Consider the following 13,198-nt stretch of genomic DNA (forward strand, 5'->3'; position numbering starts at 1 on the left):
GTGAATACCAGAAGGAAAAGAGAGAGAGAAAGGAACAGAGGAAACATTTAAAATAATAATGACTGAGAATTTCCCCAAATTAATGTCAGATTAATCCACAGATCCAGATAGCTCAGAGAACACCAAGCAGGATAAATGCAAAAAAACACAAATAACAAAAACAAAACCCTACACCTAGGCATATCATTTGCAAACTACAGAAAATCAAAGATGAAGCAAAAGTCCTGAAAGAAACCAGAGGGGAAAAACAACTTAGCTATAGAAAAACTTCTCTTCAGAAACCAAGCAAGCAAGAAAAGAGTGGAATGGAACATTTAAAGTGTTGACAGAAAAATGCTACCAACCTAGAATTCTGTACCCTGCAAAATTATCCTTCAAAAGTGAAGGAGAAATAAAGACTTTCTCAGACAAACAAAAATGGAGAGAAATTGTTGCCAGTAGACCTGCCTGGCAATAAATGGTAAAAGAAGTTCTTTAGAGAGAAAGAAGATAATATAGGTCAGAAACTCAGATCTACATAAAGAAAGGAAGAGCATCAGAGAAGCATTAAGTGAAGGTAAGAAGAATGAAGCACAAAGAAAGGTTTGAGGAATACAAGTAGGTCTTCTGTGGTTTGCAGAAAGCACATTCAGTGTGGTTCTGCTACTGAGAGGGGTCAACTTATGGGAAACCAATTAACCACAGAGTCAACGTTTGGAAGATGTGAGCAATGAGGAGGAAGAAGGAAGAGAGAGAGGAAAAGTGGCCTTCTGCTTGAGGAAAGCAGTTAGAAAAGCCCCTTAGACACCATGTAACACCTCATTATAATTCATAGACTTGCCATATGACAAGTCTCCATGACACCATAGCCCACTTAAAAAAAATCAAACCACTTATGATATCCCAGGGTTTAAAATGTTAGGCTTATGGCCAAAGATATCTAGAGATGCACACAAACCCAGGAAGCTTTTAAGAAGCTCTAGCTCTATCTTCTGACTTGAAGTTTTCATATTCTCCTCTCTTCAGCGAGAGCTCTACATCCAGCATTGCTAGGTCAGGTTTGATCACAGGAAGGGGAAATTATGAGTTTTATGCTTCCCATTGGACTGCAATGCTTGGGTGGTGTTTGGAGATAAAACTATCCTGAGATTTTAAACACTGGCTTAAAGTTTAGCAGGAAACATATTTTTATTATTCTGTAAGCTGGTTAAGGGGGAATTTATGTTTGTATATAAATATATATAACATATATCAACATATATATTTATAATGATATATTTATGCATATTATATATTTATATATAATTTTTATATATTTATATATTATTACAAGCATAATATTGTAAGCATATACATATATTTACAAATATATATGTGTATATATATATATATATTTACTTTTGTTGGCAGGAATGCATAGACAAGTAGCAGGAGACTTGTTTTCAATATGCACATTAGGATAAAGATCAACTTTATGCAGTTGAATTAAGTGGCTTTAAGCAACAGAATGAGGGGATACTGGGAGAGACTTCATCATGGGACTCACTGGGAGCTTCCTTGGATGCCTTGATGTCCTATCAGGGCATCTCTAAGCATCAGCTCTCAAACTGAAAACTGGCTTCATAAATTTAAATTGTCAACCACTTTTTTTTTCTCTCTTAGCACCAGGTAGTCAGACTGACAGTTTAACGCAGAACTATTCTCAGTTAGAGATTCTAATACTCCATCCTTTCCACTGTGGTGACCAAAGCTGGATTTCTTTATTGTTCTGTTGCCCCCTTGAATGCCATCAGCAAGCTATCAACAACATCCCAGAGAGCTCATAAAGAAAGTTACATGTATCCATTAATTCATTTATGGCACTACCTAAATTATGGCTTCAGGGTGCCTTGGTTGAAAGTGACAGGATATAAAGAGGTAATAAGAAGAGACAATGAAGATATTGAGAAAATGGTCAACTACACCAGTATACAAAGAAATGCAAATTGAAGGTCAGCAAAGGTGAAAAAAGATAGTGAAAAAGTTGTCTGCAGAGTGCTGCTAGGAATGTGAAAAATGATTATTCATAGGTTTCTGGTGGCAGCACAGCCTCCATGGCTGCCAAAATTGTCATTGCCTTAATTATAAGCTACAATAGTGTTTAGGAAACCCCAGTATTGCCCTTGGTAACCAAACCAGGCTTTGGAAGCCAGAGACAGCCAGGCTGAGATTGGAGACACCCACATGCATATGCATCATAACCACTGCAGACTGTTGGAAAGCTTCTGACCTTGACCTTGACCTTCACCTTTTTTTCTTAAAAAGGAAAAAGTCTGAGAAAGGCACAGAAATAATTTTAGAATGGATGAATAATATTAAAATTTTTTCAGTTTGTTTATTTGTTGACCCCAGTTCCTATAACAAAGGCCTCTAGCATCTACAGGTGACTTTTAGGAATACATTGGTCTTGGGATATTTTTTAGCTTCAGCTGCATCACTTTGACTTAAACAACTCACTGATATCACATTAGTTAAAAACTGATGTGTCCCTAGATCACATTTCAATATACTACAGAGCAATAGACCAATTCCTATGGTTGTTGAGGTTAACACAATTGTGGTCTGAAGCATGGGTGGAGCCCCAGATGGATGCAATCTGTTATTTACAGCTGCGTGATTGAAATCAAACTAATCCTAAAAGCTTTAATTACACAGGTGATAATTTGTCTTTTCCTGCTCATTTTCAGCTAGTTTGAAGCATATTTGTATCTATGTATACTTACTATATATGACATATAATACATATGCATAATTTTATATATACTCAACGATAACTGCAACAATTGTTTAGAACTTAACAGAGTATTTTCTTCAGGGAAGAATATTTTATCACTGACATTGTTTAGAGTTTCCAATGTAAAGTGGTAATAAAAAGGAGATAAATTGCTTTACAATGTTGTGTTAGTTTCTGCTGTACAATGAAGTGAATCAGCTATATGTATACATATATCCCCTCCCTCTTGGACTCCCCTCCCACCCCACCCCCACCCCACCCATCTAGATGATCACAGAGCACTGAGCTGAGCTAGGACCAGATTTCAAACTATACTACAAATCTACAGTAATCAAGGCAGTATGGTACTGGCACAAAAACAGAAATATAGATAAATGGTACAGGATAGAAAGCCCAGAGATAAACCCATGCACATATGGTCACCTAATTTATGATAAAGAAGGCAAGAACATACAATGGAGAAAAGAGACCCTCTTCAATAAGTAGTGCTGGGAAAACTGGACAGTTACATCTAAAAGAGTGAAATTAGAACACTGCCTAACACCATACACAATAATAAACTCAAAATGGATTAAAGACCTAAACATAAGACCAGACACTATAAAACTCTTGGAGGAAAACATAGGAAAAACACTCTTTGACATAAACCACAGCAAGATCTTTTTTGACCCACCTCCTAGAGTAATGAAGATAAAAACAAAAATAAACAAGTGGGACCTAATTAAACTTAAAAGCTTTTGTACAGCAAAGGAAACCATAAACAAGATGAAAAGACAAGCCGCCGAATGGGAGAGAATATTTGCCAACAAAGCAACAGACAAAGGATTAATCTCCAAAATATACAAATAGTTCATGGAGCTCAATATCAAAAAAACAAACAACCCAATCAAAAAATGGTCAGAAGACCTAAATAGACATCTCTTCAAGGAGGACATACAGATGGCCAAGGGACACATGAAAGGATGCTCAACATCACTAATCATTAGAGAAATGCAAATCAAAACTACAATGAGGTATCGCTTCACACTTGTCAGAATGGCCATCATCAAAAAATCTACAAACAGTGAATGCTGGAGAGGGTATGGAGAAAAGGGAACCCTCTTGCACTGTTGGTGGGAATGTAAATTGATACAGCCACTATGGAGAACAATATGGAGGTTCCTTAAAAAACTAAAAATAGAACTACCATACGACCCAGCAATCCCACTACTGGGCATATACCCTGAGAAAACCATAATTCAAAAGGACACATGTACGCCAGTGTTCATTGCAGCACTATTTACAATAACCAGGACATGGAAACAACCTAAATGTCCAGTGACAGATGAATGGATAAAGAGGATGTGGCACATATATACAATGGAATATTACTCAGCCATAAAAAGGAACAAAATTGGGTCATTTGTTGAGATGTGGATGGACCTAGAGACTGTCACACAGATTGAAGTAAGCCAGAAAGAGAAAAACAAATATCATATATTTGTTATATGATACACATTTATGTGGAATCTAGAAAAATGGTACAGATGAACCTATTTGCAGGGCAGGACATGGTGGGGAAGGAGAGGGTGGGATGAATTGGGAGGTTAGGAATGACATATATACACTACCATGCATAAAATAGCCAGTGGGAACATGCTATAAAGCACAGGAAGCTCAGCTCAGTGCTCTGTGATGACCTAGATGGGTGGGATGGGGGGCGGGGAGAGAGGTCCAAGGGGGAGGAGACATATGTATACATATAGCTGATTCACTTCATTGTACAGAAGAATATTTTATCACTGACATTGTTTAGAGTTTCCAGTGTAAAGTGGTAATAAAAAGGATATAGTCTTTTAGTCAATTTATTATCGTTTTAAAATTATAAATAGGCAATATACTCTCTTATTGCCTACACACAGGGAGGAATTCTCACCTCATCAGTCTAATACTTTTCCAGTTAGAAAACTTGCTCTTATATTAAAAATGATCATTTCCCCTCCTCCTTTCCAATTCACGCTTCTTATTTTATGAAAAATCTAATTCATTCATTAGAACTTCCAGAAAAATGGTAAAAGTGGGTGATAGAATGAGCCCTGTCTTTTTCCTGCTTTTAATGGAATAGCTCTAGTGTTCATCATTAAAAATAATATTGGCAGTTGGTTTTATTTAAACATATTCCATCATATTAAAAAAGAATCTCTTATTCCCAATTAACTAGAGGATTAATCAAAAATAGATATTGACTTTTATCAAAATTTCTTTTTTCTGTGCTGTGCAGTATGTGGGATCTTAGTTCCTGACCAGGGATCGAACCCTTGCCCTCTTCATGGGGAGTAGAGTCTTAACCACTGGACCACCAGGGAAATCCCATCAAATTACTTTTGACCTCTATTAATATCATTGTTCTTTTTTTCTCTCTGACCTAAGAACATGATAAATTAAGCTTTTATCCTTCATAATTATATCATTCTTATATTACTTCAACAAGGTCTACTTGGTCAATTTACAGCAGATTTCAATTTGCTAGTATTTTATTTATGATTTTTTAAAAAATCTATATTCAGAGATGGGACAAACTTGAGGTACTTTTTTTGTTTATTTAGTATTGTGCAGTCTTTGTCAGGTTTTGTAAAAGGGTTATGCCAGCTTTGAGAAATGCATTGGGAAACATTTTGTCTTTTCTTGTTCTGTGTGTGCGTGTGCGTGTGCATGTGTGTGTGTGTGTGTGTGTATGTAAAATGATTCCCTCTCAATTGAGTTAATTAACATACCCATCACCTCGCATATTTATCTTCTTCATCTTTTTTTTGTTTGTTTGTTTTTGGTGAGAACATTTAAGTTCTACTCTCTTAGCAGATTTCAATACTATACAATTCAGTGTCATCAACTATAGTCACCATGTTTTCATCAGACCCTCAGACCTTATTTATCTTATAACTGAAAGTTTACCTTTGTAACAACCTCTTCTAATTTCCCTTACCACCCACCCCCGCCCCCCGACCCAGCCCCTGGCAACCACTTTTCTACTCTCTGTTTCTATGAGGTCAACATTATTTTTTATTCCATATTTAAGTGATACCATGCAGTATTTTTCTTTCTCTGTCTGACTTGTTTCACTTAGCATAATGACCTCCAGGGTCATTTATGTTGTTGCAAATGACAGGATTTCTTTCTTTCTTAATGCTCAATAAACTTTTCCTTCTCTCTATCTCTCTGTGTTTGTGTGTGTGTGTTTTATGTTTTCTTGATCCATTCCTTTGTTCATTGATGGATACTTAGGTTGTTTCCATATCTTGACTATAGTGAATGAACATGGGAGTACAGATATTTCTTCAAGATAATGGTTTCATTTCCTTTAGATATATACCCAGAAGTGGGATTGTTGGATCATATGGTAGTTACATTTTTATTTTTTGTGAGGAACCGCCATACTGTTTTCCCAGTTTACATTCCCACAACAGGGTACAGGGTTTTCTTTTCTCAACATCATCATTTGTTACTTCTTGTGTTTTTGATAATAGCCATCCTAACAGGTATGAAGTGATATCTCATTATAGTTTATCATTTCCCTAATGATTAGTGATGTTGAGCACCTTTTTTGTGTACCTGTTGATCATTTGTATGTCTTCTTTGGAAAAATGTCTATTCAGATACTGTGCCCATTTTTAACTGGGTTATTTGCTTTTTGCTATTGAGTTGTACAAGTTCCTCACATATTTTAGATATTAACATATTGTTATTACTTTTATTTTCTACCATTCCAAAGGTTGCTTTTTCATTTTGTTGATGGTTTCCTTTGCTGAGCAGAAGCTTTTGAGTTTGATGTAGTCCCACTTGTTTATTTTTGCTTTTGTTGCCTTTGCTTTTGATGTCAAATCCAAAAAATCATTGCCAAAATCAATGATGAAGAGCTCACCTGCTATGTTTTCTTCTAGGAGTTTTATGGTTTCAGATCTCACATTCAAGTCTTTAATCAATTTTGAGGTGATTTTTGTATATGGTGTAAGATACAGGTCCAGTTTCATTCTTCATGTGGCTGTCTAGTTTTCCCTGCACCATGTATGTACTGAAGAGGCTGTCCTTTCCCTCTTGTATAATCTTGTCTCCTTTGTTGAAAATCAGTTGACCATATACACATAGATTTACTTACGGGTTCTATTCTGTTCCAGGTGTCTGTTTTTATTCTAATACCCTACTTACTATAACTTCGTAATCTAGTTTGAAATCAGGATGTTTGATGCCTCCAGTTTGTTCTTTCTCAAGATTGTTTTGGCTATTCAGGGTCTTTTGTGGTTCCATACAAATTTTAAGATTGTTTTTTCTATTTCTGTCAAAAATGCCATTGGAATTTTGATAGGGATTGCATTGACTGTAGATCAATTTTGGTCATATGGACATTTTAACAATATTAATTCTTCCAGTCCATGAACACAGAATATCTTTCCATTTATTTGTTTCTTTTTCAATTTCTTTCATCAATGTCTTATAGTTTTCAGTGTATATATATTTCAACTCCTTGGTTAAATTTATTCCTAAGTATTTTATTCATTTTGTGCTATTGTAAATGAAATTGTTTTCTTGATTTCTGTATCTGATAGTTTGTTGTTATGGTATATAGAAACACAAGAGATTTCTGTATATTAACTTTGTATCTTGCAACTTTACTGAATTCATTGATGAGTTCTAATAGCTTTTTGGTGGTGTCTTTAGAATTTTCTATATATAGTATCATGTCATCTGTGTTGATAATGACAGTTTTACTTCTTCCTTTCCAATTTGAATTCCTTTTATTTCTTTTTCTTGCCTGATTACTGTGGCTAGGACTTACTGTGTTGAACAGTGAGAATAGGCATCCTTATTTTGCTCCTTATCTTAGAGGAAATGCTTTCAGCTTTTCATCATTGAGTATGATGTTGGCTGTAGGTGTGTAATACATGGCTTTTATTATGTTGAGGTATGTTCCCTCTATAACCAGTTCATTGAGAGTTTTTAATCATGAATGGATATTGAATTTTGTCATATTCTTTTTCTGTACCTATTGAGATAATTATGTGATTTTTATCCTTCATTTTGTTAACATGTTATATCACATTGTTTGATTTACAAATGTTGAACCATCCTGGAATAAGTTGTGTTTGATCTTGGTGTACAATTCTTTTAATGTATTGTTGAGTCAGTTTGCTAATAGTTTGTGGACATTTTTACATCTATGTTCACTGGGGATATTGGCCTGTAATTTCTTTTTTTGTAGTGTCTTTGTTTGGCTTTCATATCGGGGTAATGCTGGCCTCATAATATGATTTGGGAAGTGCTCCCTCCTCTGATTTCTTTGAGAAAGAGTTTGAGAAGGATTGGTATTAATTCTTTCTATGTTTGGTAGAATTCACCTGTGAGGCCATCTGGTCCTGAACTTTGTTGGGAGGTTTTTAATTACTAATTAATCTCCTCATGTTGTCAAACCCAAGTTCATGTGCCCGACGTACAGTGAGGCCAAACAAACTGAAACATCAGTCTGGAGTAGAGAAGAGCCTATTGCAAGGGTCAAGAAAGGAGAACAGGTAGCTGTGCTCAAAAGGTCTGAACTCCCCTATGGTTTTCAGGGAAGAGTTTTTAAAGACGAAACTTGGGGTGAGGGCTACAGAGTGTGTGACTTTCTTCTGATTGGTTGGTAGTAAGGTAACAGGGTGATGTTTCTGGAATCTCAACCTTCTGGTTCCAACCAATCTGGGGTCTATGTGCTTGTGGTCAGCACATAGTCACCATCCTCCACCTGGGTGAGGGCCTTAGTTTCTGTAGAACAACTCAAAGATATGCATCATATTGTTACTTATATTCCTTCAGGAGGAACTAGGAATCCTGTAACTCTATTGCCCTCTTAACTGCTTGAGCCTTCTCTTTGGAAATAGGGGAAGGCCTAGGAGACTAAAGCCTGTTTTTTTTCCTACCAACAAGAAACAGGGGACACGGAGGGGCCCTGCAGGGTCCTACTCAGTTTCAATCCCTCCTTTTCTTTGATACTCCTCAATATTGAGAGAAAGAGGTGTGAGATAAGAAAGGGAATAATGTTTTCAATAGAGAGGTTAATCATAAACTCTGCAGAGGAACAATATTAAGGGAACTCAGTTTCACTTACTGGTAATTGGTCTGTTCAGATTTTCTATTGATTCATGATTCAGTCTTGGTAGGTTGTATGTTTCTAGGAATTTATCCATTTCTTCTAGGTTGTCCAATTTGTTGGCATATAATTGTTCATAGTAGTCTCCTTTGATCCTTTGCATTTCGGTGGTATCAACTATAATGTCTTCTCTTTAGTTTCTAATTTTATTTATGTGCAATACCTCTCTCTCTCTCTCTCTCTCTCTCTCCCTCCTTCCCTCTCTCTCTCTCTAAGTCTACCTAAAGTTTCATGTATTTTGTTTCTTTTTTAAAAACTGGCTCTTAGTTTCATTGCTCTTTTCTATTGCCTTTCTAGTCTCTATTCCATTAATTTCTACTCTGATCTCTGTTATCACCTTCCTTTTATTAATGTTGGGATTTATTTGTTCTGTTTTTAGTTGCTATAAAGTTAGGTTGTTTATTGAAGATCTTTCTTTTTTCTTAATGTAGGCATTTATTGCAATGAACTTTCCTCTTAGAACTGCTTTTGCTGCATCCCGTAAGTTTTGGTATGTTGTATTTCCATTTTCATTTGTCTCAAGATACTTTTTTATTTTGTTTGTGATTTCTTCTTTGACCCATTGGTTTTTCAGTGCCATATTGTTTAATCTACTCACATTTGTGAATTTTCCAGTTTCCTTCTTGTAACTGATTTCTGATTTCATACCATTGTGGTTGGAAAAGCTGCTTGATCTGAATCCAATCTTCTTAAATTTATTAAGACTTCTTTTGTGGCCTAACATATGATCTATCCTGGAGAATGTTCCATGTGCACTTGAGAAGAATGTGTGTTCGGCTGCTTTGGGATGGAGTGTTCTGTAACTGTCTGCTAAGTTCATGTGGTCTAACACAGTGTAATGTGGCACCAGAGCCAAGCAATCAAGGGTTGCTTACCCTGGGCAGCAGCCACAAAACAGGGACATCAGTTGTGTGTACAAACTCCTTCCAGGGAGATACTAGTGATTTGGAATGGGCTTCAGGGAGAATGCAGATATGATGTCTGCTGGCTTCTCTGGTCTTGGGAGAGGTTTGCAGTCAGCCTCTAGATGTGTACTAAACTAGAAGCCTGACTCTCAGGGAGCAGCCTCTAAAGTATGCAAATAGGTCTCTTTCAGAGAAAGGCTGGGAGATGGGCTTTTCCATCTGGTCTTTCTGTGCTGAGCCCTGGGGTGCTAGCTGGTTAAAAACTGTTTGTTTTGTTTGCTACAGTCCTGTAGGACCCACAAATGCAAGCTAAATTGGACACCAGAGCCAAGTAGTCAAGAGGGGTGTCAAAACAACAGCAGCAACAAAAACCAATGCATCAGATATATGCACAACAAAAGCCAATGCAGCAGCAGCAACAAAAGCCAATGCATCAGATACAAAAGCCAATGCATCAGATGTATGCACAAGCTCCTTCCAGGGAGACACCAATGACCCAGAGCAGGCCAGAGGGAGTATGTGGAGACAACACCTGCCAGCCTCCCTGTCTCTGGGTAGAATCACAAATGTATGCTAAATTAGAATCCTGGCCCCCAGACAGCAGCTTTTACAAATAGACCTCTTTTGAGAAAGACTGGGAGATGGGCATTTCTGTTTGCTCTCTCTGTGCTGATCCCTGGAGGGGAGAGCCACAGTGAGTCCTCATGAGCCCATTAAGAACTGTTTCTTGTTTGCTATCGTCTAGTGGGTTTTGTAGACACAAGCCCCAGGGGCCTTTAGAAATAGTTGTTTTGGTGGCCCATTCCTCAGGTGGAAGTCTTAAAATTTGTGGTGCTAGATTCTGAGTCAAAACCTTTTGCTCCTCAGGGTTTCCCTCCCAACTGTATGTTGCTGTAGCTGGATATAAGGTTTATGGCAAGAGTATATCTCAGCCTTTTCTACCTGTTTTGATGTGAGCATTTTCTCATTTGCCAAATGTGTAGAAGTCACTCAGCTAGTTTTTAGATTTCTTTCAAAGGGAATTGATCCACGTGTAGATATAGATCTGGTGTGTCCATGGGAGGAAGTGAGTTCAGGAGCCCTCTATGTCACCATCTTGGACTGGAACCTTCAGAAGGAAGCTCCTTGACATATGTCTTGCGTGGACAAAAGTGTTGCCTGCCATATCAATAAACAAAGGATGTTGTGGTCATCAAGCCATCAGCCACTGCAGCCACCCCCATTGGTGCACACCGAGGGGATTCAGGATGGAGAAAAACAGAATACTGGCCCCAGATAGTTAAGGTGCATATCAAAGGAATGATTTCAATGAGCCCAGCCTCTCATCTTCCCATACATAGAACAGCACTAAATTCATTAACTTGAGACGTCTGTTTTTTCTTTAATTAGCAGGAATCTTCTGATGTTCAACTACCTGTTTTGTTTTGTTTTGTTTTTTACAAAAACTCCTATATATCATGGCTCCTCCCATACCTCTTTGGAACAGTCCCTCAGAGCTATCTGAGAGGCGGTATCCCAGGCTTTAGGCCTCAGTAATGCCCCAAATAAAACATAATTCTCAACTTTTAGGTTGTGATTTTTTTTTCAGTTGACAATTTGCAATGATTTTTTTGGATATGACACCAGAAGCACAGGAAACAAAAACAAAAATAAACATGTGGGATACATGAAACTAAAATGCTTCTGCAGAGCAAAGGAAGCCATCAACAAAATGAAAAGACAGCCTACACAACGGAACAAAATATTTGCAAACCATATATCTGATATTCAAAATGTATAACAAACTCCTTTAACTCCTTAACAACAACAAAAAAAACCCAGATTTTAAAATGGGCAAAGGACCTGAATAGACATTTCCAAAGAAGACATACAAATGGTCAACGAGTATATAAAAAGGTGCTCAACATCACTAATCATCAGAGAAATGCAAATCAAGACCATAATGAGATATCACCTCACTCTGCTATGATGTCTTTATTTTTTTTTTAAGGTAAGTGTTGTCAAGGATATGGAGAAAGGGGACGCTTATACACTGAGGGTGGGACTGCAAATTGGTAGAGCCATTATGAAAAACATTTGGAGTTTCCTGAAAAAATTAAAAATAGAACTATCAGATGATCCAACAATCTCAGTTCTGGGTATTTATCTGAAGGAATTGAAATCAAGATCTTGCAGAAATACCTGCACTCCCATGTTCATTACAGCACTATTTACAATAGTCAAGATATGGAAATGACCTAAATGTCCAACGACAGATGAATAGTAAAGAAAATGTGGTATATACATACTGCTACAGATTGAATGTTTGTGCCCCTCCCACCCACCGCCCACTCATCTATTGAAATTCTAACCCCCAAGGTGATGGTATTAGGAAACATAGCCTTTGGGAGGTGATTAGGTTATCAGAGCAGAGCCCTCATAGGTGGGATTAGTGTTCTTATAAAAGAGACCCAAGAAAGCTCCCTTTCCCCCTCCACCATGTGAGGACACAGTGAAAATATGCCATCTATGACAAGAAGTGGATCCTAACAAGACACTGGATCTGTCAGCATCTTGATTGTGGACTTTCCAGGCTCCACAGTGTGAGAAATAAATTTCTGTTGTTTATAAGCTACCAGTCTCTGGTATTTTGTTATAGCAGCCCAAACAGACTAAGATACATACAATGGAATATTATTCAGTCTTCAAAAAAAAAAAAAGGAAATCTTGCCGTTTGTGACAACATGGATGGACCTGGAGGACATTATGCTAAGTGAAATAAGCCAGACACAGAAAGACAAATACTGAATGATCTCACTTATATGTGGAATAATCAACCTCATAGAAGCAGAAAATAGAATGGTGGTTTCCAGGGGTGTGGGGTAGAGGAATGGGGAGTTGAGGGTCAAGGGTACGAAGCTTCAGTTGTGCAAGTGTGGTCAAAGAATGTCACCTGCTATTTCAGTAAATAAAGGATGTTGTGGCCATCAAACCTTCAGCTACTGCAGCCACCCCCAATGGTGTACTCTAAGGGAACTCAGGATGAAAATAAACAGGATACTGGCCCTAGATAGTTAAGGTGCATATCAAAGGAATAATTTCAGTGAGCCCAGACTCTTGCATCATACCATACATAGAAAAGCACTAAATTTATTAACCTGAGATGTCTGGGTTTTCCTTAATCAGCAGTAATATTTTGATGTTCGACTACCTGCTACATGTTTTTCCAAAAACTCCAAAATATCCTGTCTCCTTCCTTACCTCTTCAGAACAGTCCCTCAGAGCTATATGAGAGGCTGTATCCTGGACTTAAGTCCTCAGTAATGCCCCAAACAAAAATTATTCTCAACTTTTAGATTGTGCATTTTTTCAGTCAACACAAGATAAATAAGTTCTGGAGATTTA

General features: G+C 37.3%; 2 long non-coding RNA genes across 2 annotated transcripts in view; both read right to left on the bottom strand.

The window, feature by feature from the left end:
• LOC309611685 overlaps nt 1-13,198 on the bottom strand; it is a 732,894-nt gene that overhangs the window by 294,915 nt on the left and 424,781 nt on the right. The window lies entirely within an intron of this gene.
• LOC309611686 overlaps nt 1-13,198 on the bottom strand; it is a 38,808-nt gene that overhangs the window by 4,335 nt on the left and 21,275 nt on the right. The gene's annotated exons all lie outside the window — the stretch shown is intronic.

Source organism: Balaenoptera borealis, assembly GCF_965194805.1.
Source record: "Balaenoptera borealis genome assembly, chromosome: 15".
In the NCBI taxonomy this organism is placed as follows: Eukaryota; Metazoa; Chordata; class Mammalia; order Artiodactyla; family Balaenopteridae; genus Balaenoptera; species Balaenoptera borealis.